Source organism: Rattus norvegicus, chromosome 9, assembly GCF_036323735.1.
Source record: "Rattus norvegicus strain BN/NHsdMcwi chromosome 9, GRCr8, whole genome shotgun sequence".
NCBI lineage: Eukaryota > Metazoa > Chordata > Mammalia > Rodentia > Muridae > Rattus > Rattus norvegicus.
Window position 1 is genome coordinate 58,168,790 of NC_086027.1, and position 25,763 is coordinate 58,194,552.

General features: G+C 38.5%; 1 protein-coding gene and 1 long non-coding RNA gene across 2 annotated transcripts in view; one reads left to right on the forward strand and one right to left on the reverse strand.

Annotated features, from left to right (window-relative positions):
- Tmeff2 (transmembrane protein with EGF-like and two follistatin-like domains 2) overlaps window positions 1-25,763 on the reverse strand; it is a 287,500-nt gene that overhangs the window by 230,917 nt on the left and 30,820 nt on the right. The window lies entirely within an intron of this gene.
- Window positions 3,197-16,973, forward strand: LOC134480575 (uncharacterized). Its single transcript, XR_010054976.1, has 2 exons — window positions 3,197-3,477; window positions 8,689-16,973. It is a non-coding gene; the product is annotated as an uncharacterized LOC134480575 (long non-coding RNA).

Below are 25,763 nucleotides of genomic sequence, written 5' to 3' on the forward strand. Positions count from 1 at the left end.
CAGTGCTGACTTGGGCTAATTGGCAGAGCCTCCGATTTCCTGTGGATCAAACTGCTGTTGATAATTCCTGAATGGTGGTTAGGAGTGGATCAAGTTACCACTGCTGATTCGTGTGAACTGAAATGCTGATATCCTGAAAACGAAGATTGGAATCGCCCCAAAGAACTCTTTCTAAACAGGTCCACATCCTCCTTGGTTCTATTCATCTTTCCTGGTTAAAGCATTCAAGAACCCTTATTAAGGTAGGTTTTGAAAATTCTAAGCCTACAACTTTCCTCTCTCCACTTTGTTTTATTTTTTTGAGACATGGTCTCTCACAGAACCTGGAGCCTGCCAATAGGTTAGGCTGCCTGGTAAGCAAGTCCCTGGGATCTACCTGTCTCCATCATCAAGTACTGGAAAGGACAGACTGGCACTCTGAGTTTGGTTTTACATGAGTACTGGGGAACATCCAAGATGGCCCTTTTAATATGCCCTTTATAGAATATATTTCTTAAAGTCTATATTATAGAAGGGAACTTGGAGATTCCTACTGAGGAGATGATACATTTTAAAACGTGGTATGTCCACCATGTGATAAACATGAGAAAGCACTCATTTTCCAAAACATTCAAGGGTATCTCCCCTGTATAACTGAACAAACACATGTAAATTTCTGCCTGAGGAGAACAGAATATGTATAACGTCACATATTCCAGACAAAATTTCTTATATTCAATCACCAGATGAAACCTTGGTTAACTTCTTTGCACCTCAGTTCTCATCTGGTTTTTAGAACTTGTGTTAAGTGTTTATCCATATAAATCAAATAGTGAACAATATAAGAAATATTTTTATCTCGTTGCTCTGGTATTTCTACAAATTCATGCCCTTATAAAGACAGAAGAAGTGTGTGTGTGTGTGTGTGTGTGTGTGTGTGTGTGTGTGTACGCACGCGCGCGCTCACAAACGCGAATGTGTGTTGCATGGGGTGGATGTGAAGGGAGAAAGAGATTAAGAAGAGTAGAAGCACTTACTGACTTAAAATATTTTAATTAGTATTCCACATTGACTCCCTTCGTCCAAATGATAGTTATGTTGGTATTTGGAGTCTAATGACAGCATTTTCTCTAAAGCCCAATTCTCAAACTCTTCTGTGAAGTGTCTGCTTAGTCATCACATTAGTCATGTGGAATACTGAAATTCTGATTCATTGAGGGTGTGAATGCCTTGTTTCTGAATTTGTATGCTTCACAGGCTCCTAGCAACAGCCTGCACTTGTGTGTGTGTGTGTGTGTGTGTGTGTGTGTGTGTGTGTGTGTATAAATTATTTTTAAATTGCACATTATCTAACACTACTTTTAAATCTATAAAGAGAACAAAAATCTTACAAACTATACTTAAAATGACTAGCTGAACTCTGCCTCAGGGGTCAGTCCCATGGTCATATCCATGGCTTGGTGAGGACCATGATTGTGCTTTTCTTGTTTATAGGTTTTTGAGACATAAGCAATGTTGGCTCTTAGTGAGGCTGCCTTGAGGATGTTTTCATGTGGTAAACTCAAAGGAAAAGCTGACTACAATAAGATAGGTTGTAACTACAAGAAAACAGGAGTATTTCATTGGTAATTTTCAAGACATCATAAGTGGGTAATTCAGAATCATCACCAAAATTCTGTGAGATCATAAGGAGACTTGATGTGACCCTACTGTAGACAGCTGCCCCTGGGGCTCACCTCCTATCATTAAAACATTCTGGATGATTTCTTTTTCTAGAATTCTTGGTATCTATTGTTTGTTACAACAGCAAATAGAAATGCTAACAGGGACGAGTATCTCACAGTTTAAGTCAAAGACTAAGTCACAGAGGGCATCACATGCTCTCTGGTAGACTTGAGCTTAGTTTTTATTTTCAGTTGTTAAAAAATTGGCATCTATGTATGCCACATCTTAATTGAACTTTAAGTTACCTTTCCATTTCTTTATGACCAATAATTACTTGCATGTGGTCAAAGAGAGGTCTGTCTCTGAGTTGCAGCATCTCAACCATTAGCCGAGGGTAGTTATGATTTTTCGAGCCGTAAGCAGTTTGCTTTCGTGCCGACATCTCCAAGGTACAAATAAATAGGTACAAGAGTGTGTTAATGCATGTTTTACAAAACTGCTTCAGTTGTGATATACATTTTTAATATAATAATCTGACTGCACTATGATGAAATGTTCTAGAATGGATGAACTCATAAAAATTCATTGCTAATGCCTGTGCCTCAATTAAGGAAAGTCTGTCTATGAAGCTTAGGAGAATTGCTTGTAATGAGTAGAAAGCTCAATCATGTTTCCCACAATTATTGCAGCTAACACTTGCATTTGGGCTGCCCAGACTGTCAATTTAAACTGTCTTCCAAGGACAGGCTCCACTGACCTTCTGTGCATTGGTTCCCTCAGAAAGATAAAGGTGCTGATTTGTACAATTCTCTTACTATTTCGTTTGGAAAATTAGCAAAGGAGTTTGTCCACATATAACAAGCATTTTGAAGAGTGTTCTGGATTGGAAAAGTCTCACGGTTTCACAGTTGCACTACAATATGAATATCACAGACATGGAAAATGAGGTTACCAGAATCGTAATTATATACTTGATTGACAGCCCATGGACAAACTTGAGATCTCTGCTCCCCTAGGCTAGCACTTGCTTCGCCTTGTCCTTCTTATACCTGATGCATTCAGGAATTGTGACAATTGCAGAGCATCTCTGGGGTCTTTATTACACTGCCTGTGGTATCCCAGCCTAATCAGAGATGTGAGGTACATCATGGATGATCAGACAGACTTTTCACAAGGCAGTTTACTTTTTGTTAATATTGAAGAACGTTATAAGCAAGTGATCTTAGGAAATCCAAATGGCCAAAAGTCATATTTTAAATTACTTTTGGGTTCCAAGGCCTTGCCGAGCAAAAGCATGGTACAAAATTAATCTAGCCAGTTAGAGAGTGCAAGAAACACAAAGCATCTGCTGGCCGCCTCTGGAAGAAAACAGTGGCATTTGTCTAGACTTCATGATTCATTTTTGGCATAAGTTGTTACTGCTGGAAGCCAAATTATCACAGCCTCATCTAACAGATCACCTCCTAGGAAGATTTTTAAACATGTGTGGCTTTTAAAAAATTTAAACAAGTGTATTTTTAGATTATATTCTGTGTCCAGGAGGTCCCTAAGATCCAAGGGATCTCCATATATATATAAAGAAAACTAAATGGAGAGCAAATAAACTAGGGACCAGCTTGCTGTTTTCTGTCTCCCTGCAGCACAAGCAGCCAATATTTTAATCACTATGGAGTCTGAGCCTCTAATTTCGCCTTCAAATCCTGCTCATTTTCTTCTAGAGTTTGCTGGTTTGGGATGGTTCAGGTTTAAGCGAAGGGTCCCTGGGAGGAAGGGAGCTGTGAATCCCAGAATGGCATCCAGAGGAAGCTTTCTCCAGAAGCTCTTCCCAGTCTGGTGAGTGTATTTCAGTTTCACGTCAACATTTATTTTCTTTTGCAACTTAATTTGCACAAAAGCAAGCATACTCCTCTGCCTCCAAAAATATGCGCGAGTGGGTGTGTATACAAAGAGAGACTAGCTCAGTGAGGGGAGAGGAGGAAGGATTAAGGAAAGTTCAGCTTGTGCCTGTGCTAACCTTCAAACTTCTGTATGAGAATCGTGGCCACGGTGGGGGTGGGGCTACTTCTTAACTTACAGAGTTCTGAATCTCTGAGATGAAACCAAGGAAAAGTAGAAGCACAGTGTAAACACTGCCTGAAGTGTTGCATTCAAAGCACGTGGATTTCATTTAATGAATTCCTTCTGTACTACACCAATAAAGACTCCTCTGCGTTGAAGCTAGAAGTCGAGACGGTAATGGGGTGCACGCACTGTTGTCTCCTGAGCAACAGTAAATGCGCTGGGCTGGAGTATGCTAGAACATCAGCACCAGCTTCCCACGACAGAAGCACGAAATAACAATTCTTCTGTTCTACACTCACTGCTACGTACTCTCACATGACTGTAAGTTGACTCGTCCATGGAACATGTGATGCAATGAAGGCAAAATGCCACCTCGCCCATCACTAACTGCACTGAGCTTTTGTTCACTATGTGGTCTATGCTACACTCCCTGATTCAGAAGACTCATCACAGGACAATTTCTTGTAAAGCTCTGATGCCAATACTTTGTTGCCATTCACCTTTTGTGCTGATGGTAGTAAGTCCGACTTGTTTTATTTAATAATAAATAAAATTTACTAAATAAAAATTACTACTAAAAGTTCAATTGTAAAAATCTCCTCCAAATGGAAATTCAGTTAACCTAGTATATATTTTAAAAATAAAAACAGGATAGTGAGACATGAAGACTATTAGCTCTAAAATACAAGCTTACAGTGACCAGAAAATGAGCAGAAACTCTAGAGTGGCCAAGGGCCAGATATGCCCTTGGCAATAAAGATTAATGTTGAAATCATCACAGTTCATTTGTCTTAAGCTTTCATTGTGCATCTTGGGCAACACATTCAGCTGCTCCTTTCAACACTGTCCTGTCTAAGACTATTTGCAAAGTTCAAGTAACAAACCTGTGAAGCAGAAACCTAAACCTGAGTGTGTGTGTGTGTGTGCACATGTGTGTGTGTGGTGTCTCCCATAGTGCACAATTATTCCACAGCGGGACACAGAATAGCTTGCCCTTATGATACATGGACATTTAGTTCTCTGTTCTACTTCTTCTGGCTTGAGTTACATTCCCCGAAGTGTCTCATTACTCAAGGAACTGGTATTGCTCCTCTCATCACAGTCCCCTGTCTAAACAGATAGCACCTCACTGTTTATTTTTACATTGGCTCCTATGAAAATTCCCAGACAGTAAGCAGATGGTGGTAGCAAGAATCTTGTCTCTGTCATGTTTCCCTTGGCAGCTTCCCCCTTGTCTTGAGTTCCAGGTCTTCATTAGTCCACACGCTTGGAGGAAAGGCTGACTCCTGCATGTCGGGTTTGCATTTTCATTCTTTTTAAGGAGCTGAGTATGAGATGGGTTGCACAATAGTACTTCCCTTGAGTTTGTCTCTTCTAAAGATGATGCAGTACCTGGTTCTAATATCAGCATCACTTTTCTAAATGTTTCTCAGTAATTCCAGTGTCCGGTACCATCCAAAGAGATTAATTATTAATTTGTTATATTCTCATGATCATTATAACTATAATTGTAACTATATATATATAGTTTATTTAGAAAAATAAAAAAATATATTATTGACATGTGAATTTTAATATAGCCAGACTCAAGTCAAGGAACAAATGTGGTGTTTAATGAACTCTGGCAGGCTCATGCTAAGGTGGATTTCCTATTCTCAGGTACCGGGACTCTGATATTAAGTCCTAAGACTTAAGGATTCTTTATTCATTCCCTCAAGTCTTCCTCTACTCCTCGCTAAATCAGTTTTGTCCACATACTTCTCCCACATTTAGATCTGTCATTCTTGGGTAATGTCCCCAGAAGCTATATGATTGAAAAGAAGGTATGTGTCTAATTTCCATGGAGGGCAGAAGAAATGTAGGCTTTACAAAGGCTGGTCCAGACATTCTCTAACACTCAGCCAAAGGGAGTCTGAAAGGAAGAAAATGGTAGGTGCTCCCCACTGATTGAAGGTAATTGTTCAGAACCTTTGTGAACCATATTCCTAAAGACTTAAAAATGGGTTAGGACAGAGATGTACAGGGAGGAAGGTGTTGAAGTTTCCATAATCACAGGGAAGACATAGCAGTCTGGAAATGGATGAGTTACCCACTGAAGAATACAGCAACTGTGCATAATCGGAAACTGAGCACACCAGGGATCTGCCAGTTTTATTATACACGTCACTCACTTACCTATATTGCTTAACTCACAGTGGGGTAGGCATGACAGAAAGTCATGGCAAAGAGCTCATTTTGAGATTGCAAATACTTAATCTCACCAACAGATAGGATGACTACCCATAGGTTCTCTGAGAAAATAGTAGGAGCACTGGTTTTTTTTTTAGCTGGCTAACGTCAGCACTCAATCAAAGATTATGCTGTAGTTATTTTATAGATATTACACTATCTGATATAACTGATATTGCAATTTTTTGTAATTTGCAATCATTTTTTAACTGTGTGGAAAGTAGTTAGGCAAGAGCAAAGACATGATAGTAGCAAGACAGTATCTTCTAGTAGTACCTTGCAGAATAGATTTGATGCTGCTGCAAAAGTCAGGAGTGGCCTGTTATAAAGCCATAGTATCTATGAACTTAATTACCATGATGCCCTCACATGGCTGAAGGCCACCTGTTTTATATTATACGCCTCTGTATTACATAAATAGTCATCTATTTTAGCAAAGATTATAGATTGAGCAACTGGAAATTATTTAATCCGCCAAACCACTTGCTGCATTAATGATATCTGGTTTATGTCAGCTAGCAATTGTTATTTGTTTAATACACACTCACAAGAACAGTTGTAATAACTTCTAGGCCATTAGATTAAAAGAATAAGAAATGCTGGAAATTATTTTATACTGTAATAAACAAAGATGGCTAAACTTAAATATAATTAAACACTATTTCAGTGTCATAAAGACTAACTGTTAATGCCATTGCCCATTAGAATGCTAATATTGAGGATTTGTCCATGAAGACAATAGCTAACTTCTTGTCTGGTGTCTAAAACTAACAATTGTTAAGTTTTAAAAATTTCTTCAAGTCTACACAACTTACAGTTAAATATTTAAACTATTATTCTCAATAATTCTAGCAAGTCCAATAATTAGTTTAAATGCCAAAGAGATATATTACCTCTCCTTAAAGAAATATATTTTATGAGCAGGAAAAGAATGTAGTTTAAAAGAAATTATGTGTTCATGTACTTCTTTATGGTACTAAAGGCCTCATGCATTGATGTAAGCACTCCATACAACTAAATTGTATGGCCAGTCTTTAATTTAACTAACATGAATTTAATGTTACTTGCAATTTAATCAATAACTTTATTTTTGATTTTTATTTTTCTTCTTAAATCAAGAAATTTTCAAGGTCTTTAGTCAAAATTCTATGAGAGTAACTGAAGCAGAATTTTCATAAACATATAAAATACATATTATATATTCTAATGTAATTCTAGGCTAAGTAAAATGCAGTAGCTCTTATAATTAAAACATAGCTATTGTCATGAAAGACGGCAGTAATAAAAATCTCATTGGTTGTATATTTTTTCAAGTTTATATAATTTATATAAATGTGTTTTGATAAAATGCATTCATTTATATATATAAATTTATATAAATGTGTTTTGATAAAATGAATTCATTTCTATTCCTCCCCACCCAATTTTTCCTCTATCTGCATCCCTACAACTTTCCCTTTCAAGTTCATGTGTTTTCTGTATTTTAAAAATACACATGTGATAGAGGACTAATATCCAAAATATATAAAGAACTCAAGAAGCTAACCTCAAAAAAAAATCAGAAAAGGGGTATAGAGCTAAACGGAGAATTCACAACAAAGGAATCTCAAATGGCTGAGAAGCAATTAAAGAAGCACTTAAGAATCACTTAAGTCCTTAGTCATCAGCAAAATGCAAATCAAAACAACCCTGAGATTTCACCTTACACTAGTCAGAATGGCTAAGATCAAAACCTCAGGTGACAGAACATGTTGGCAAGGATGTAGAGAAAGAGGAACTCTTTTTATTGCTAGTGGGATTGTAAACTGGTAGAACCACTTTAGAAATCAATCTGGAGGCTCCTCAGAAAATTAGAAATAGATCTACATAAAGACTGAGCTATATAATTCTTGGGCCAATACCCAAATGTCTGACCATACCACAGGGGCCTGTGCTCCACTATGTTCATAGTGACTTTATTTGTGACAGCCAGAAGCTAAAAACAAGGCAGATGTCTCATGCTGGAAAAATGGATACAGAAAATGGTTCATTTACAAAATGAAATACTAAAGAGCTATTAAGAATGAGGACATCATGAGTTTGGAGGCAAATGGATGGAGCTAGAAAATATCATTCTGAGAGAGTTAAATCAGACCCAAAAAGACATGCACAATATGTACTTACTAATAAGTGGGTATTAGTCCAAAAATGTACAGAATACCCAGGATACAATCTACAGAACTCAAGAAAGTTAACAAGCAGAAGGGCCCAAGGGAGAATGCTTCGATCCCACTTGGGAGAAGGAAGAAAACTATCACTGGAGGTAGAGGGTGGAAGGGACCTGGGTGGGAGGGGAGAGAGGACGGGGAAAAGGAGAACATGACTAGGTATTGGATGGCGGGAGCAGGAGAGAGGCCCTGAGGAACAGCAGAATGAATTGAAATACGCAACCTCACGAGTGGGAGGTGGGGGGGACCCTCGAGAAAGTACCAGAATGTAAGAATCTCAAGACTCAAAGGGAGGAACCTTAGATGAAATGCTAACAGTGGGGAGAGGGAACTTGTAGAGTCTACCTCCAGTAGAAAGGAGTTGCCCTCCCAGACAAAAACCCTGACCCAGAATTAGTCCTGTCTGAAAGAACTGTAGGGACAAAAATGCAGAAGATACTGAGGCAAAGGCAGTCTAGTGACTGGCCCAACTTAGCTGGCATTCATCTCAAGGAGAGGCTCCAGGGCCTGACACTATTACTGATGCTATGGTGTGCTTACATTACAGGGGCCTAGCATGGCTGCCCTCAGAGAGGCCCAACAAGCATCTCACTGAGACAGAAGCAGATACTTACACCCAACCATCGCACTGAAGCAGGGGACTCCTGCAGCTGAATTAGGGAAAGACTGGAAGAAGCTGAGGAGGAAAGTGACCAGCAATTTCAACTAACTTGGACCCTTGAGATCTCGCAGACACTTAGTCACCAACCAGGCAGCATACGGCAGCTGGTCTGAGCCCCCCACCAATACATATACAATACATATGCCTCACTGGCCTCAGTGGGAGAAGAAGTGCCTAACCCTGGAGAGACTTGAAGACCCAGGGTGAGGAGAGGCCTGGCAAGGGGTTGGAGGTATGGTGGGGACATCTTTGGAGATGGGGTGGAAGAATAGGATGAGGGAAATGTGGGAGGGTAGACTGGGATGGGGTAACAATTGGACTGTAAAAATTAAAGGTAATAATAATAATTTAAGAAGCCAGTTGAGTCTGCTTAGTACTGACTCTCTGTAGTGAGTATATGCATATCTACCAGAGGGTGGAGTCCCTTTCAGGGATCACACCCCATGGAAACTTACGGTATACCTCTGCCCCAGAATCCAGCAATTACCAACAGCTCCTCCACTAGGGAAGGACTTTGTGCCCACCTCCTGTCTTCATGCTATGGTTTTAATTGGTTTGATATTGTGCAGGGCATGTGCATACGGTCACAACCACAACCACTGGAGTTTATATGTTTGACAGCTCTGTCATGTTTGACAAAAATCTTTTCCATGCACACATTTACTACCAGTGGCTCTTACAATTTTTTCAATCACCTTCCATAAATATCCCTGAGTCTTGAGGTAGGGATTTTTGTTGTTGCTGTTGGTGGTGGTATTTTGTTTGCTTGCTTGTTTTAATAGATGTCTCATTTAAACCAAGCATTCTATATTATCTTATTTCTTGCATATCGACTAGTTATGGTTCAGTGCATTAATCCCATCTACTATAAAAAGCACTTTTTGGATGAAGATGGAGAGATGCATTTATCTATGGGTGTAAAAATAAACTTCAGGACAGTTTATTACTATGCCCATTTAACCGAATAATAGTATTAGGCTCTCCTCTAAGGCCCATGCCCTAGTTGGCCATGAGTTTGTTACCCATTGTGATGCAATCATGGGTTCTGTGGAAGGGGTTTTAACCCAACCAAAAAACAAATGGTTGGCTATTCCCAAAATATTCATACTGTTAAATGTAAGAGTTAACTCATCTTGCTAAGTCAGTCATTATTGTAACTCTCAGAGTTCCCAGCTAGGTAAGACTATGTGTTATTTTGCTACCCTAGTAGTATGTATAGATTCTTTTAGTTCTATGAAAGCCATGGAGTAAAGATGAAGCTTTTAGGTTGGTACTAGCATGATTTTTCCATGTCTTGTTATATGCAGTATTTTCAGAAACAGCATCTTATTATCAAGTTCTAGAGGGTAACCAGGAGCAATTGCAATTGAAATAATGTTGGGGGTGTATAAGGGAACCCACTGACCAACAACTCAGAATCCATACCTGGCACGGGCTTTTGATTTGATACATACGCTATGTTGTTTAGGGAGGCATTGTCCATTGTGATAGTGTAACTTCATTATATATATAATATATATATATATTGTTAATATATATAATATATATAAGCTTATATAAATATAAATATATTCAAATTTATATATGTATATTTATATATAAAACATGTTTATATATGTCAAGCGCACACACACACACACACACACACACACAGACATACGTATGTTCTTCAGTCTTATCAGGTTTTAGACTTGTAAACTTCCTAATTTAGCCCCCCATAGATCTCCCAATAGATTACAGACCTGAGCTACCAGGCTGTTTCATGTATTTTTAAATGCTAGCTCTTGTAAATAATTTAAATATACTCTTATACCTGATTAGTGGTATTACTTAAACAAATGAACAAATAAACAAGCAAGCAATGTCCACAGTTGACTTTGTAGCGTTCCAGTGCATTTATCCTAGTATCTGTTTTCTTTCTTCCCAGTCAGTCTGCTGACGAATGTATATTTACTGATACATCACACTCATGTAGTTACCGATGTAGACCAATGCTCCGGTGCCAGGGTTGATTCTAAACCGCCGACACCAACCAAAAGTTATTGAGCAGACTATCAAATATTTTGCCATCCAAGTGACATTCTAAATAGACTATTTAAGATGAGCACTAGAACATAACTCACGAGAGTTAATATCTGTTGATTTACCATTCTTATATTTCCTGGAGGAGAAATTAACACCTGTGTTATAAAAAATGCACACCACAGGCTGTCTTCAGTTTGTGTTATGTTTGAAAGATGCTGATCTGCCACAGATGCCAACATACATTCTAATGTTACAGTGCAAACTCTGGAACAGGGGTGAAAGTGATGAGTCTCCTCAGATATGCATGAGAGAGCTGATACCTACGGCGTGCCCTAAAACTGTTGTCAGAGATTGAACTAGGAAATAAACATAAAATAGAGTTTACATTCAATATTCAATTGCATCAAAACCAGATTATCATCTTACATGGTTGAGGAAGGTGAACGCAAGGCAGTGTTTGCATCCATGAGGGGCAAGGAAATTAAAGCAATGATAAAGTCCATTAAGCAAGTATGGGTTAGGCACGTAGTTGCTTTTGAGAATGGGGAATTTTAACTGTCCTCACACAGGGTCCAGTGAAACCCCATGATTAGAGGAATCAAAGATTCACTGAAAAAGACTGGACATGGCAGTGTTGTGCTACAGTATCAATACAGAAAGTATACAATACAGAAAGGTATTGGCTTTCTTCACCACACAGACAAATTGCGGATGGGATACAGACAATATACAGCACAATGTACAGTAGTTCCTAATGACGTGTTGACTCCAAAGTCTTTGCAACCTTGGAATCATTGTGATTTTGATTAAGGTATGGGGGGGAGGACTTAATGGCACTGATAGACACTAGCTTTCTATAAAAGTGCAGTGGGCATGCTCATGTAAGTTTCTCACTTAGATATGACTAATATGCAATCCTCAAATTCCACAGATGAAGAATGGTAGGTATTTTCTCTTTGGAAACTATCTTGATGTTTGCATCTTTTATGAGGACCACAAACAAGACTTTGTGCCACCGTTTATGAACTTTGACATTTACTTCATTTATTTGGGAGCAACAAATAAAGTAGCATTTCTTTTCCAATAAAACCCATCTAAACTTTAAGAGCTCCCATCCTGTTATCAGCAGTATGCTCTCCTCTTGGCTTGCTCTTTTTTTATCTGCGGCCTGCCTAGGCAGTCTCTGGGGGGGATGGGGGTGATTGATTTCTTCTATTCCCCCTCTACAGTGGCACTGAAGCACATAAGCCCCTTCAACTGTCCAGGAACACTGTAGCCACTGTGTACACAGTGAGTCTAACAGATTTTTGCCTGATATTTGGAAGGCATCTTCTTCTACTCTAGTTCTGGGTAACATTCCATGGTCAGAATAGTCCTAAATGTTCTTTCCATTTTTTTTTCTTCTAGAAAAAGTAAATGGTTGATTTTTATTCGTAATTTCTAAACACTTCTTCATAATTTTAAACTAAGCATTAAAATCTTTCTGAAGAACAGCCAAACAAAAACTTGTTTATTTTTCTTAGTCAATACAATCTCAAGGCAACAACGATTATTAGGTTTTGGCATTATGTTATAGGATGTATCTTCATCTTTTCAAGGTTGGGCATACAGTAAACATTTAAGTGTAATATTATGTTTGAATCAGCGTGAAGCTGGAGGCTGGCACTTACGTTCACACTGTTGTCATTTATGGGAGGGATGATTTAATTTTATTAACAGAAGTAGTATCCTTGCCACTCTGGGAAATCAACATTGATTTGCAAAGAGTGTCTGTGAGGGGAAAGAATAAAGAGGAGAAAGTACATGTTAAGTAAAGTAAGATAAAGGCGGTAGACACACTTGGAAACACTTGAGTCACACAACTGTGTTTCCAAGAACTGCTAATAAATCCAATGCTAAGCAGGAGGTATTTTTCCAATTTAAGCTTTTTAAGATGCACATTGATTTGTGTCTAGAAGGAACAGATTGTTGAATTTGGAATCCATAGTTCTATGTCACACCCTGCAACTGGACAATGTTGAAGGGAGGCTTGGAAGTATTTATGGAATCCATGGATTTCATTCTGAAATCAGTTTAAAACCATCTGAGGCACTTGGCAATGGTACCCAGCAGCTGCCCTAGTAGCAACTGCAGCAGCTGGATCAATACAGCTGCTACTAAACAAAGGGAACTGCCAAGACCCATGAAATGTCCAAATAAATAGAGGTCTGATATTTCTATTCTAAAAATAATGTGATTTGACATTTGTATCTGTAAGAAATTATCTAAAATGTTGAGATATTTCTGTTTAACATAATAAAAAAGATGTAATAGAAGTAAGATGTTATTTTCTGTTCATGCTACAAGACTGATAGCACATTGCTAAATGCTCTTGAACTTGGGAATGATTAAACATAGGACAATGTTTTGGGAACAAAATGAAAATAATAGAAACTTCAATTTCCTTAGCTCTTAACCTGTTCTTTCAGGCTGTATCTATTCGGCACCTAATCTGAACTGAGTACTTCAAGAACACTGGAGGCACAGCTCTGAAAACAAATAACAAAATCCCATGAGCACTCAGCATTTGTCTTCAAATTGATTTATTTCATTAACAAATTATGTAAATTATTTAGTTGAAAAATATCTTGGGTTACTATGAATGCTTGGCAGGCAAAGACTTTTACCACTACATCTGAAGACACTTAGGTCTTCACTGTTCCCAGGACCCATGTTGTAAAAGAGGATAGGTAAGACTGTTGGGGGGAGGGTGGCAATGGGGGGAGGGGAACACCCATAAGAAAGGGGAGGGGGGAGGGGGATGTTTGCCCGGAAACCGGGAAAGGGAATAACACTCGAAATGTATATTAGAAATACTCAAGTTAATAAAAAAAAGTAAAAAAAAAAAGTAAAAAAGAATACCTGTAAGCAAGTCAGAAAAAATAAAAACAGAAAACAATGAAAAAAAAAAGCCCTTAACATTATCTTCTCAACTCAGCATGTATACTGCAGCATGACATGTGCCCACATATGTATGCATGCATGCATCATAAACATACAATAACTAAATATGAATGTTTAAAATGTTATTATAATCAGCATGCTGAAGGCATTTGTTGGCCTTTAGCCTAGACAATGTTCTAGGTATAGCATATACTATTTTAGATGTGAAAATTAAGATTTCAGACAGAATTCATCTGTGCAAAGCTCTATAATGTGAAAGTCCCAGTCTGAACTTATGGTCCATGTAGCCTCCTGCCTCCTCCCATAACAAACATACTCAGTATAACATCAACAGTTAGTCTTAACCATTTTATTTCTAGTTACATAAAAATTAAACACCCTGGTAACTTGTTTTTAAATAAAAGGGTTCTGTTTATAAACTGGGTCCATTACACCAGTTACAAATCCTTAAGATTCTAGGAATATTCAGGCCATGAGAGTTCTTAAAAAATAAACACAAACACTGCAGTTCTTAAATTCCATTTTGAAGTTGGCAGTTATAAGATAATCGCACTTGGAGTGTTCTCTCACCTCAAACCGAGCATATAGCATGTATATATATATAGAACTAAATGTTCTCTATTTCTAAGAGAACATGGGACCTGCAGAGAGTCCTCTGGAATTGTTAGTCCAAACTGTTCACTTCTAAGAGAAGGAATTAAGGCCAGGAAATGTTAACATTTATGACAACATGTGTTTGAGTAACACTTGAATGTTTTGTCTCATATAGAGATTTCTAAACGTCCCCACTTGTCTTTTAACTTAATCTGAGGATAGACTGAGATGTAGCTTGTATATGAACCTATAGACAAGATGCTTAGAAACTATTTTTGTGTAGATTCCAGAATATTTAGAATGACTACTAAAATGTAAGGAAGTCAATAACTTTCCCTAGGCACCAATTGGGATGATTTAAAATTTTAAATTACTTTAGAATAGTGAGTATTCAATCACAAGTATATAATGTCCTGCAAAACCACATTAGAGTATAAATAATTGACTTTCACATTAATATAATCATGTGCACATTTGGGTTTCTGTTTCCCAGCAAATCACAAATATAGGACAAGTATATATTTCTTCTTTCTCAAATGCTTCAGGTATAAAGAAAGTAGGGACAAAAATATGGCTATTATGTAGATTGTGGCACACACTAAACAAGGTAGTGCACTGATACTAAATAAAAAAATCACTTTTAAAGATATGTGTGGTGATGCATGCACACAATCCCAGCTGGGCAGAGGGAGGCTAAGACAGGAAGTTTAGAGGGCAGGATGGGCTATGAAGTGAGAAAGTATTTCTAAAGACTCCATATTTTCTTAACTTGTAGTGGTTCTGATGCTTTGATCAGAAAAATGCATGGAAACCCTGAAGGTCCTGTTCTCCAATTGGTTCTTGATCAATCAATAAAGATGCTAGTGACTAATGACTGGGTAGAAAGAGATGGGACTTCCAGGTTTACACCCAGAAGGCTAGAAGATACAGAAAGGAAAAAGAAGATTCACCATGCTTCAGAGGGAGAAAACTCCACCAGTCATGTGAGGTCTCAGGTGGAGTGGCCATTGTACACTTCCCCAACTGGGCCTGGAGTAGTAGCTGGGAGATTAGAAACACAACTAAGCTGAGGACAGGTTTAGAGTGCTGAGCAAGGAGAAGGCAACCAGGCAACTAGGTTGAGGACAGAGTTAGAGGTATTGAGCTATGACTAAAGGTAACTAGGTAACTAAGTTGAGGGCATGGTTAGAGGTGTTGAGCTGGGAGTAAAAATAATTGAGCAACTAAGCTGAGAGAAGATTCAGAGGTGGTGAGCTGAGAATGAAGGTAAGAGCATGTTAGCTGCAGGAGTCTTAAATGTGCCGTCATTGAGCTAAAAAGCATATTAAAAAGAAGTGTGTGTGTGTGTGTGTGTGTGTGTGTGTGTGTGTGTGTGTGTGTGTGTGTGTTTCATCCACAGACCCAAGGGAACCAGGGCAAGGGGCTAGTAGCACAATCCCCCGGAGCTTAAAGGGGGGGGGTAGTAGAAACTACATACTACAGTAACTATTGTGTGTGAGAATCCGTAGCTCACAAGAAGGAAAGGTCCTCTTGACATTTATTCTGTGCACTTAAGCTTATTTATACCACTTCTTGCTTGTGCTTCCATTATCTGAATTTTAGTAAAAGTACCCCCCAAAGAAATGAGTAGCTTTTGATTACTGTCAAAAGAAAAATCAAACAAAAGACAAACCCATTGAAAACCTTTGATACCAAGAGGAATTTATAAACATGAGAATACTTAGCATATGGCTTAAAATGACTGATTTTTTTTTAGTGTTAACTTTACCTTTTCTCCTCTTAAATTTAGTTTTAGCTAAGCTAAATTCTCTGTTGTTCCCTGAAAGTGCTCTACTGTCCTATATCATCCTGGCTATTCATGTCACTTCCTTTGCCTTGTCTGACCTTTCTAAACTCTTAATTCTTATATTGGGGTCTGTTTCTTAGAGGCAAGATCCTGCCCCACTGAGCAGACCTCCAAGGCACTATGGGTGGTGTGTGTGCATCCAACTGTGTGTCATATGAAGGTGTGTGTGCCATCCAAATGTGTGTCATATAAAGGTGTGCATGCCATCCTACTGTGTGTTGTATGAAGGTGTGCATGCCTTCCTAGTATGAGTCTTATGAAGGTGTGAGGCAGATGATCTTACCATATAATAGCTTACTTGTTTAAATGTTAACCTCAAAATGATATGGGGAATTTTATATAGTTGTATATTGGCTTTTAAAGGAAGAGTGAAATGGATTTTTTAAAGTTCTATTGGCTGTTGGCATTACTACTGAAAATATACTTTGATCATGGTTTCCCTTCCTCCAACTTCTCTCAGAGTCTCTTTATCTCCCCACTCACCAACTCCATGTCTTTTTTGTCTCTTTAGAAAAAGAAGCAGAAAACCAATGAATAGAAAAATGGAAGAAAAAGCACAGAAACACACACACACACGTACCACATAAAAATACAAAACCAGAAATCATAATATATAAGCTAAAGACCAGTAAGTCAAAACAGTTCCCAAATAAATCAGTCTAAAAAATCTGTAAAATAGCATTACTATAAAATTGTAACTGTGGTTTCATGAAGTTACACACACACACACACACACACACACACACACACACACACACACACACACCACATAAAAAATCCAAACCCAAAAACTATCATTGATGGCATTACTGTGAAATTGTAACTGCAGGACTCATCTTAAAGATCAACAATTCTGTAGGTGTTTCTGTGATTGTAGCTTTGCTATATTACAAATTAGAGGCCCCAAATTTATTATCTTTAAATTTTCAATCATGTTATTAAAATCAACCTACTAGCACATGTCATTTTACTCGTTTCTTTCTCTTTCGCTTTCTCCTTCAGTGCCTCTCTGCTATGCAGACCAGAGTGGCCTTAAATTTAATATATACTTGTTCTAACTTTTTTCTGTTACTATGATTAATTACCTCGGCCAACTCTGATTAATTAACTTGGCCAAAAAGCAACATAGGTGAGGAAGGGCTCATCTGGCTGTTGCAGTTTATCATTGAGGAAGAGCTAAGGCAAAAATTCAAAGAGCTGGTCACAGCATATTTGCATAAAAGAACAAAGAAATGAATGGACCTGTGCTTCTGGCTTGCTTTCCTATGTAGTTCAGAACCCACTGCATAGGGAATATTTCTGCCCACAGTAGGCTGTGTTATTCTGTTAGTTAACATTAAGACAGTTTTCTATAGTCATGACCACAGGGCAACTTAATCTAGACAATTTCTCAATTGAGACTCTCCTCGCAGGTTGTAGCAAGTTTAAATTTAAAACTAGCCTTCCTAATATAGGGTAACTTTGAGCTTATGAGCCCTCTGCCTCTACCTCCTGAAAGCTCAATTTAGGTGTAGTACCTGGGTTTCATGATGTGCTGGTCATCCCTAGGGCTAGCAACTAAGCTACATTCCCAGACCTTATAGTTATTTATTAACATAATTTAAAGGTAATATTATATAATACTCAGTAAAAAAATACATATTCAAATCTTCTTGAAGAGCTTTTCATAGAATATCACAAACCATAGCAGTTAACTATTATTAAATAAAATACTGAAAATTAACATTTCCTTTTCATTTTGTCTCTATCATTTTTCACTGACACTAAAATTTATATCTTAATATTTTATTACATCTAGAACCCGTGAGAGACTCAAAACTATAGACTCAATATATAAATATTTTCTTAGACATAGAAAACAGAGCAAAATTATTCATAAATTGATCTGTTGGAAGGAGCAATAAACACAAGGGTGCATTATGCAGTTCTTATTAAGAAATTTTTACCCTGTATATTTCAAAAGGATAATAGATTGGAAAATGATAAAATTTGTCAAATTAGTCAAAACAAAAAAATGGTCCTTTAAGATTTGTCTCATATTCTACCTCCTTTCTGAAGTCCTCCCTACTGGCTACAAACCTGTATGAACTGTTTTTTCCTGTAGGGCATGCCATGCTTAGGGCCTGAAAAGTCCACTCCTGCACATTTTCATCTTTTGCAAAGAGTATAAAAGAATCCCCAAGAACAAGCAAGCACTTTAAATGTTACTTTCAGTGCTGTAAACTATAGGTTACCACAAACATTTGGTGGTGCTCATTTGTTAACAAATGGCACAGGGGGAATTCTACCCAGAAGAATGGAAAATGTTCTGTGTCTGTGGTTTGTTTTTTAAGGAAACCCCAAGGCAAGAGGGAGTGCAAGAAGGAAGAATGCACAGAGTGCTAAGAAGAAAATTAAGACAGAAGGACAGCACTGGGGACTAATTTTTCATTTGAAAAATAGATTGTCTCCTGTTCCCCAGGCTGTCTGCTGCTAAGCATAGATGAGCTTCTGTATCCAGACTGGTTCATTAAAATATGGTCCCTTTAGTTCAACATGACTCATCTTTGCGATGAACCAGTGATTCTGGGAATTAAATGTGCTACTTTTGCTATGCTCATGACACCCATAAGAAAAACAGAAAACTTAATCTTTAATGATTTCATGTTCAGTTTATGCAATTCCATAGCTGACCTGGCCCTCCCATTTAATAAAATCTGGTAATTCAAAGAGCTGTCATAGGAATCCCTTTGAGCAATAGACTACCCTCCTGCTTTGTACTAAAAGCTTGTATATCTAGTCCAAGAAAATAAAGTAAATAATTTGATGGCCTTTGTTCCACTTCCAATGTCTTTGATCTCATTGCCCTACTTCAGATTGTAACACACTACCACAAATTTTAGCCTTTTCACTTTTCTATTCCTAGAACTTGAACAATGGTCTAGTCTACCAACTGTAGAATTAATGAATACAGTCACTAACTAAATTAACGTTTTGGAGACATATAAGTCTGAACCAAGCACTTAAATTTTTACTTTCTGAAAGGAGACTTAATGGTATGAAAAAACCCAAAAGGAGTCACTGTATCCACATTGCCCTCTGCAGCAGTGCACAGGCTCTGTGTCCCGCAACAACTCAGCATGCACAGATAGTTTATATGTAACATTACTGCCCTGGAAAGGGCTATTTTTGCTTGCTTGTTCTCTGCTTTTATTTATTGTGAGGCAGGGTCTTGTTATTCTATTCAGTTTGGCCTCAAATTTGCCACCCTCTTGCCATAGTCTCCCAAGTGTTGGGTTACAGGTGAGACTTCACATCCAGATCGAGTTTAGATGCTGTGTTTGAACTGCTGTCTAAAACACCAAGAGCCTTGCATTTCTGAAATCAAGCGATCTTATGGATCTGGGAACAGAAGGTTTCACAAAGCACTGGGTGATTTCACAAAGAGCTTAGCATCAATTCAATAGCTAAGGCTAAGACATGAGTTACTTGATAAAAGTTATTAATAGTTGGCAATAACATTTTGTTTGGTTTAAATACTGCTCACTTTCTTGAGTATTTTTCTGTAATATCTATATTATAATTTCTATATAAGTGATAGAGGCTTAAGATACCACATTTTGTAAGATTTATTGACGAAGTTATTAAAGCCACTCAGTTTGGCTTCTGGTACATGGCTGAGCTAAGGAACTGCCTGGGAGACTAAAATATATCTAACCTGTGTATTAACAGAAGGACCTTTAGTACAGTTTCCTACAGAACCACAGAACCATAGCCATAAGTACAGCAGCAGGGCAGTGGAGGGAGGAAAATACTCAGACACCAAACAATGATAGATCTAAATTCTTGAGGAACTCAAACATGTGCAATGAATGAGACTTTTTTAGAAAAAAAAACATATTCTTTTACAAATGCCAAACCACGTGTAGCACCCTAAATGTGCTTTCTCTATAAGGCCGAGAGTTCTGAAGTAGAAGCCAGGTATGCTGAATTTCAAAGACTCTGTACATAGTGTTAGGTATGCCTGTGTAAGATAACACTGTCCACAGAACAACCTGTTTTGTTAAATTTATGCCATCTAAAATAAATGTGTGATACAGAAAGAGACATTGTATCAGTGATGATGCTCTAGGAATATAATGCTAATGAGAGAAAAGTATGCAGGAGGATCACTGACAGAGAAGAAAGACTAAGTCAAAGAAAGCAATGAGCAAAGAGCTTTCCCTATGGGACCCACAGAGCTATTAAAATCTGAGAATCCAGGCTAAGGTCATCACTCTGTCACGCTAAAGGCTCATCAACACAGGATAGTTATTTTATTGCTAGGAAATTGCTAGACAATTGTGGTGTTCACCCTGAGGAAACAGTATAAATGCTTGAGAACCTCTCCCAGTCTCTCAGTAGCCTCTCCTTCCTCACCTCATTTTTCTTCTCTCCATTATCCCTCCGTCTTCCACACAAGGGTTCCCATCACATGTAACGTATGAAATAGCACAGTAATTTAGATGAAAATTTTATGACATAAGTGATTTCATAATCAATGTCCAGGCATCACACATACTCTAGTCCAGACTTTCAGTTTCGTTGGGCAAAATGTTAGCAATTAGTCAGCTGTCTTGACTCAGGAATGATTTGAAAGTCAAATACATAGGCCAGTCTGGAGACAACTGTGATCTCTTATTCTGAGGAAGCAAACATACTCTGGAACCTTCCTTCTCCCAATTCACTGAATGGTACATTCTCAAGACCATGAGTTTACTGTGGGCAGAGCACAGTCATGGGCAGAGCAGAGCGTGGGTATCCTGTGCGTGACATTAGACAGATGTTCAACAGTGGGGAAAAGGAACAAACAGAAAATGTTACTCCCTCTCCCATTCTGGGGACACATTAAATGCCTGCCGAAAAGTACAAGATGAAGAAGTGCTTGGTGTTCACCATCTTAGAGACTCTGAGATTGCAGGCAGTATTTGGAAAATTGCTAACATCTCAAAGGGGAGTCGAAAATAACCTGGGAAAACAAAAGGTGCTGGAATGATACTTCAGCTCCGAGTACTTGGCTGATTTGAACTGGACAGAGCTAATTGAGATCTGTGTGCCTTTCCAATTCCATTTTATGCAAATCTTGTGAGAAATACGAATAGCCCCAAGTATAAATTCCTCCAGGGACATCTATGAAAAAAAAATTAAGCTCACACTTAACGTTCACAACCATGTGTGAGCACCTGCCTTGTTTACACTGACCTACAGTCATTTGCACAAAAAATGTTCAGCCCAAGTCCTGTTGTCACTGTTTCCGGGAGGTAGTAATTTAATGACACAGGCAAGGAAAGAGACACTTTAGTGTATTCTAAAGCCCCCACATTTCAGCAATCTGAAAACTTCAAACACAGTATGACGATTCAGTAACTAAAGACCTAAACTCTTAACGCACTTGAGATTTACAACTTCAGATTATCCTAACTTTTCAACCGGAAATAACTTCTATCCCAAATCCTAGTAACTGTTAGCTTTAAAGTGAAACCGGCTCCACCCTTAAGTAAACAAAACCACAAAATTAACTTCAAGTCAACCCATAAAATAGGCATGGTGTGAGCTCCCCCTACTGGTACAACGCTATTCCCACTTCAAGGTTATAGTCTCTGGGACTAGCTGGATAAAAATGAATTTGCAGTTTAGAATTCAAGAGAAGAAAAGGTTAAAGGAGTTTGTGAAAACCAGAAGCAATCCAACAAAACATAAAAAAAACCTCTCCTCCCTTCAGAATAATCTCTGCGAAAGACAGCAACAGACATGTTTATAAATATTTGAGTCAACCTGTAAGTCTCCACCCAAGATCAGTCACCACACGAGTGAAACAAACAACTGTCATTCTCCAGACGACCAAATCTGCATTCCCATGCAGACAGAGAAGCCAGCAGAGCCTAATTGAGGCGATGCCTACACACTGACAATGGATCCCTTCCCCTAACAACACATGAGAAACGCTGCAGGCTTCAGAGAAATAAAACAAATTATGTAGCACCATGGAGGCTGAACAAAGTCTGAGGGCCTTGGGGTTTTCTGCACTGGGAAGTGACTTCTATATTGTTATGTGAACTGGGACACCGAAGGGGAAAGCTGTAAGTTTTATATTTCGAGCTACTCAAATTAGTTGTCTGCAGAGCAGAAAATCCGATGTGCAAGGATCAATGACAAACTCAGGTGAAGTGCGACTGTGGGGACGTTTCGCAGTAGCAGTGAGGGGGATGCGGCAAAGGTGTTGAGGCTGGCATGCTGCTCTAGAGAGAGTGCAGTGGGAGATGGCACTCCCATTCTGTCTCATTCAGCAAAGGGAGCCGTTCCGTGGTGGCTGCTATATTTGTACGGCTGCACTTTGATTATAACTGGTTCTGTTATCGCAATCTGTCACATATCCGACATAGAACATAAATACATAAAAGCCAAATGACTGAGTTCTCTATTATCGTATTTTACCTTTAATTGCCATACTGGGGGTGATGGTGAAACTGTATGGGTTTCAAGCAGTAAATGAAAGACAAAAACACCAGAATACATGGGCTTCATTGGAAAGCAACCAACTGAGAACTTCTAAACACATCAGTGTGTTTGCTTCCCAAAGTCTGAGAAAATTGACTTCGATGAATATACTGGGCTCGGCCCAAGGGCTTTGGTTCTTAAAACAGTGCTCTTTATGAAGCACGTCCGTGTTTTAAAATTAAACCAGCATGTTGGTTTGCAATGAACGTGGATGAGATAAAGGGATGATTGCTGTTCTTCCTAGCCTTTCCAAATACGTGTCTTTTGTTCTGAGTGGGGCTCAGCCTGGGATAGTGACTTGAACTTGATGCTCCCGTCTCTAGCTCCTGAGTATCCACACACTTCACTACTTCAGCAAGTAACACTTGGTCACACCCATGCTGGCAGACAAATGACCAGAAAGTACTTTGTACCTCCTCACTGGCCCTTTTGCCAACACTCAGGTTGTGTGGACTCCCCATGCCTGTCCCACTGTGGCAATCTTTGTATCAGCATCTTGCTTCAGTTTGGCCTCACATACAATTTATTCTCCACCTGGAGGCACACACAATATTTTAAACATATAAAAAAAAAGATTGCCCTTAAAACATTTTAATGACAAGACACTGTGACCAAGGCAATGATCAGAAGAGACGTTATTGGAGCATACGCTTGCAGAAGGAGAAGAATCCATGATACAGGTGCAGCAGAATGGCCACCAGAGCTGGGAACTGAGAGCTCACAGAAGCGGGAAGAAGAGGAAGCATACCCAAATGGGCACAGGTCTGAAGTCTCCGAGTCCTCTTCCAGTGACATACCTTTTCCAGAAAGGACACACCTTTTCTGACTCCCCAGTCAGCACCCATTAAGAATTAGTATTCAAATGCCCAAGACTACAGAGGCATTGAATACAGGTGTACACTTAGGGACTTGGCACTTGTCCTGAGCATCCTGCCTCTGTACCTTTACCTGCTGTTTTTTTTTCTTTCTCATAATAAAGGAATTTTATTTCTTTCCCAAGACAGAAGCTTTGTCTCATAATCCCTGTTTTACTTTCTGAAAACTAATTGTCACTCTCTGAATCATTCTTAGTCAAATTTTCTTTTTCTCTTAAACTTGGTTGGCACAAAGTATGACATAGCCAATGTCACCAATACAAAGAAAGCAAAAAGAAAAACAGAATACTGCATAGTATATAATCAATAACAATATCACATTGTGTGTGCATGGTTCCATGCATTCTTAGGCCCAAGTCATATCACAGAAATTTGCTGATTTATAAAAATCTTCTATTTAATAATAATAACATACTCTCAATCACATTTATAATGCTTACTATGATATTCTACAGCATTCTGTTTTAATTCCCAATGTTAAACTTATGAAAACTTACACAGGAAACAATGAAGTAAAGAGAAATTTTTAGTCCACAGAAGCTGGTGTTGTTCCTAACAACATATAAAGATGTTGAACAAATAATGTTTGTGTCCCTTCTTTTCACAGTTGAAAAGAGATGATCTATGTTCCATGTCAATTTCTTAATACACGACTCTGAACAATCGGACCACAATAGGCACGTGTGTTTTATTTGCCCAATCTAAAGGTTTCATGCCTAATATTAATATACTATTTGGAGCTCTTATCCATTTATAATTTTGTCATCCCAATAATTTCAGAAAGTATTAAGCAACCATATCTTCCATATGGTATTATGCCAGAGGGTCAAAATTAGAAGGTTTTTCAAAAAACATTTCATTACCATTAACTATAGATTGTGTATACTAAGAATGTTAGAAATATTACTTTTTAATTTTGAGATGTTTAGAGATAAACACTACTCAGAAAATGTTGGGAAGAAATATCTAAGTGTAGAGGGAGAAGCTTAGAGCTGGGGATGTGGCTCAGTTTATAAAGGCATGATCTCAATCCAAAACACTAGATCTAGAGACGCACATGGAGGGAGATTCCTGGGGCTTTGCCCACAGGTCACTGCAGTGGAATTGGCAAACTCCAAGTTCACTAAAAGACTGGAACATTGAAGTGGGGAGCAATGAGGATGCCTGACACTGTTGGCCTCAGAGTACCACATATACCAGCACACACCCATGTGTTCCCATGCCAGGCTTAACATAGGAAATCATGGAAATTATGGCCTCATGCGGGCATATGCATAGGTTCCAGCTCGATAGGGCTCCAGCGCAGAGAGGGGAAGTGGAGCATGAGCTTTCTCCCCTTACCAAGACAGATAAATAAATAAAAGCAAATTTTGGTTTCAACAAATACATTTCGCACACTGCATAGAATACCAGAGCCTCTTGTGTAAGGTCAGGTCTTCAGAGTCTTGATCCAGAATGTCAAGAGTATCATTGTGTGCAGTTGTTTTGCTAATGAAGACCCTGGCCTCTTTTTCCTGACGCAGTGGGCAGTGCGTTTTGGCATGTTTAGTCAGATGGATTTTTTTGACGGTTGGCTAAATCGTTAAAAGTGAAAACTACAAATAGGTTGCGGGCAGATAATAGCTCTGAACATGAGTTTTTGCAAAAACATAAAACGTTTGCTCCCTACTCCATGCCTTCTGCTCATATCACAGCCTCCTGCCCTCCTGCATACCTGAGTTCTTCAGTACCATCAGAGAGAAGAGTTGCCCCACAAATCTGTACAGAGACAAGTAAATATGGGTAACATATCCAGAGAAGAACTATTTCTGTTGTAAAACCATTCTATGTAGAAGGAATTAAATTTCAAGCTTCTAACTTAAAATACCTCTTTCTCTGAAGCTTAAGTGGCACTGTCAGGAGGTGGGACCAGCCATTCACTTTTCCACATGCTCGGGGAATACAGTATGGCAGAGAGGATTCTACTTAGAACACAGCAGCCAGAAAACAGTTAAAGCAGGAGTAGTGCCTTCCAGAGTGTGCAACGATTACTGATTCCTTTTATTTTTTGTTTATTCAAACAGAATCTATGCAGTCTACACCGCTCTCAGATGTGAGTTCCTTTTTCTCACCTTTCAGAATGCTGGGATTTCAGGTCTGTGCTACCACGCGAGGTTTAAACA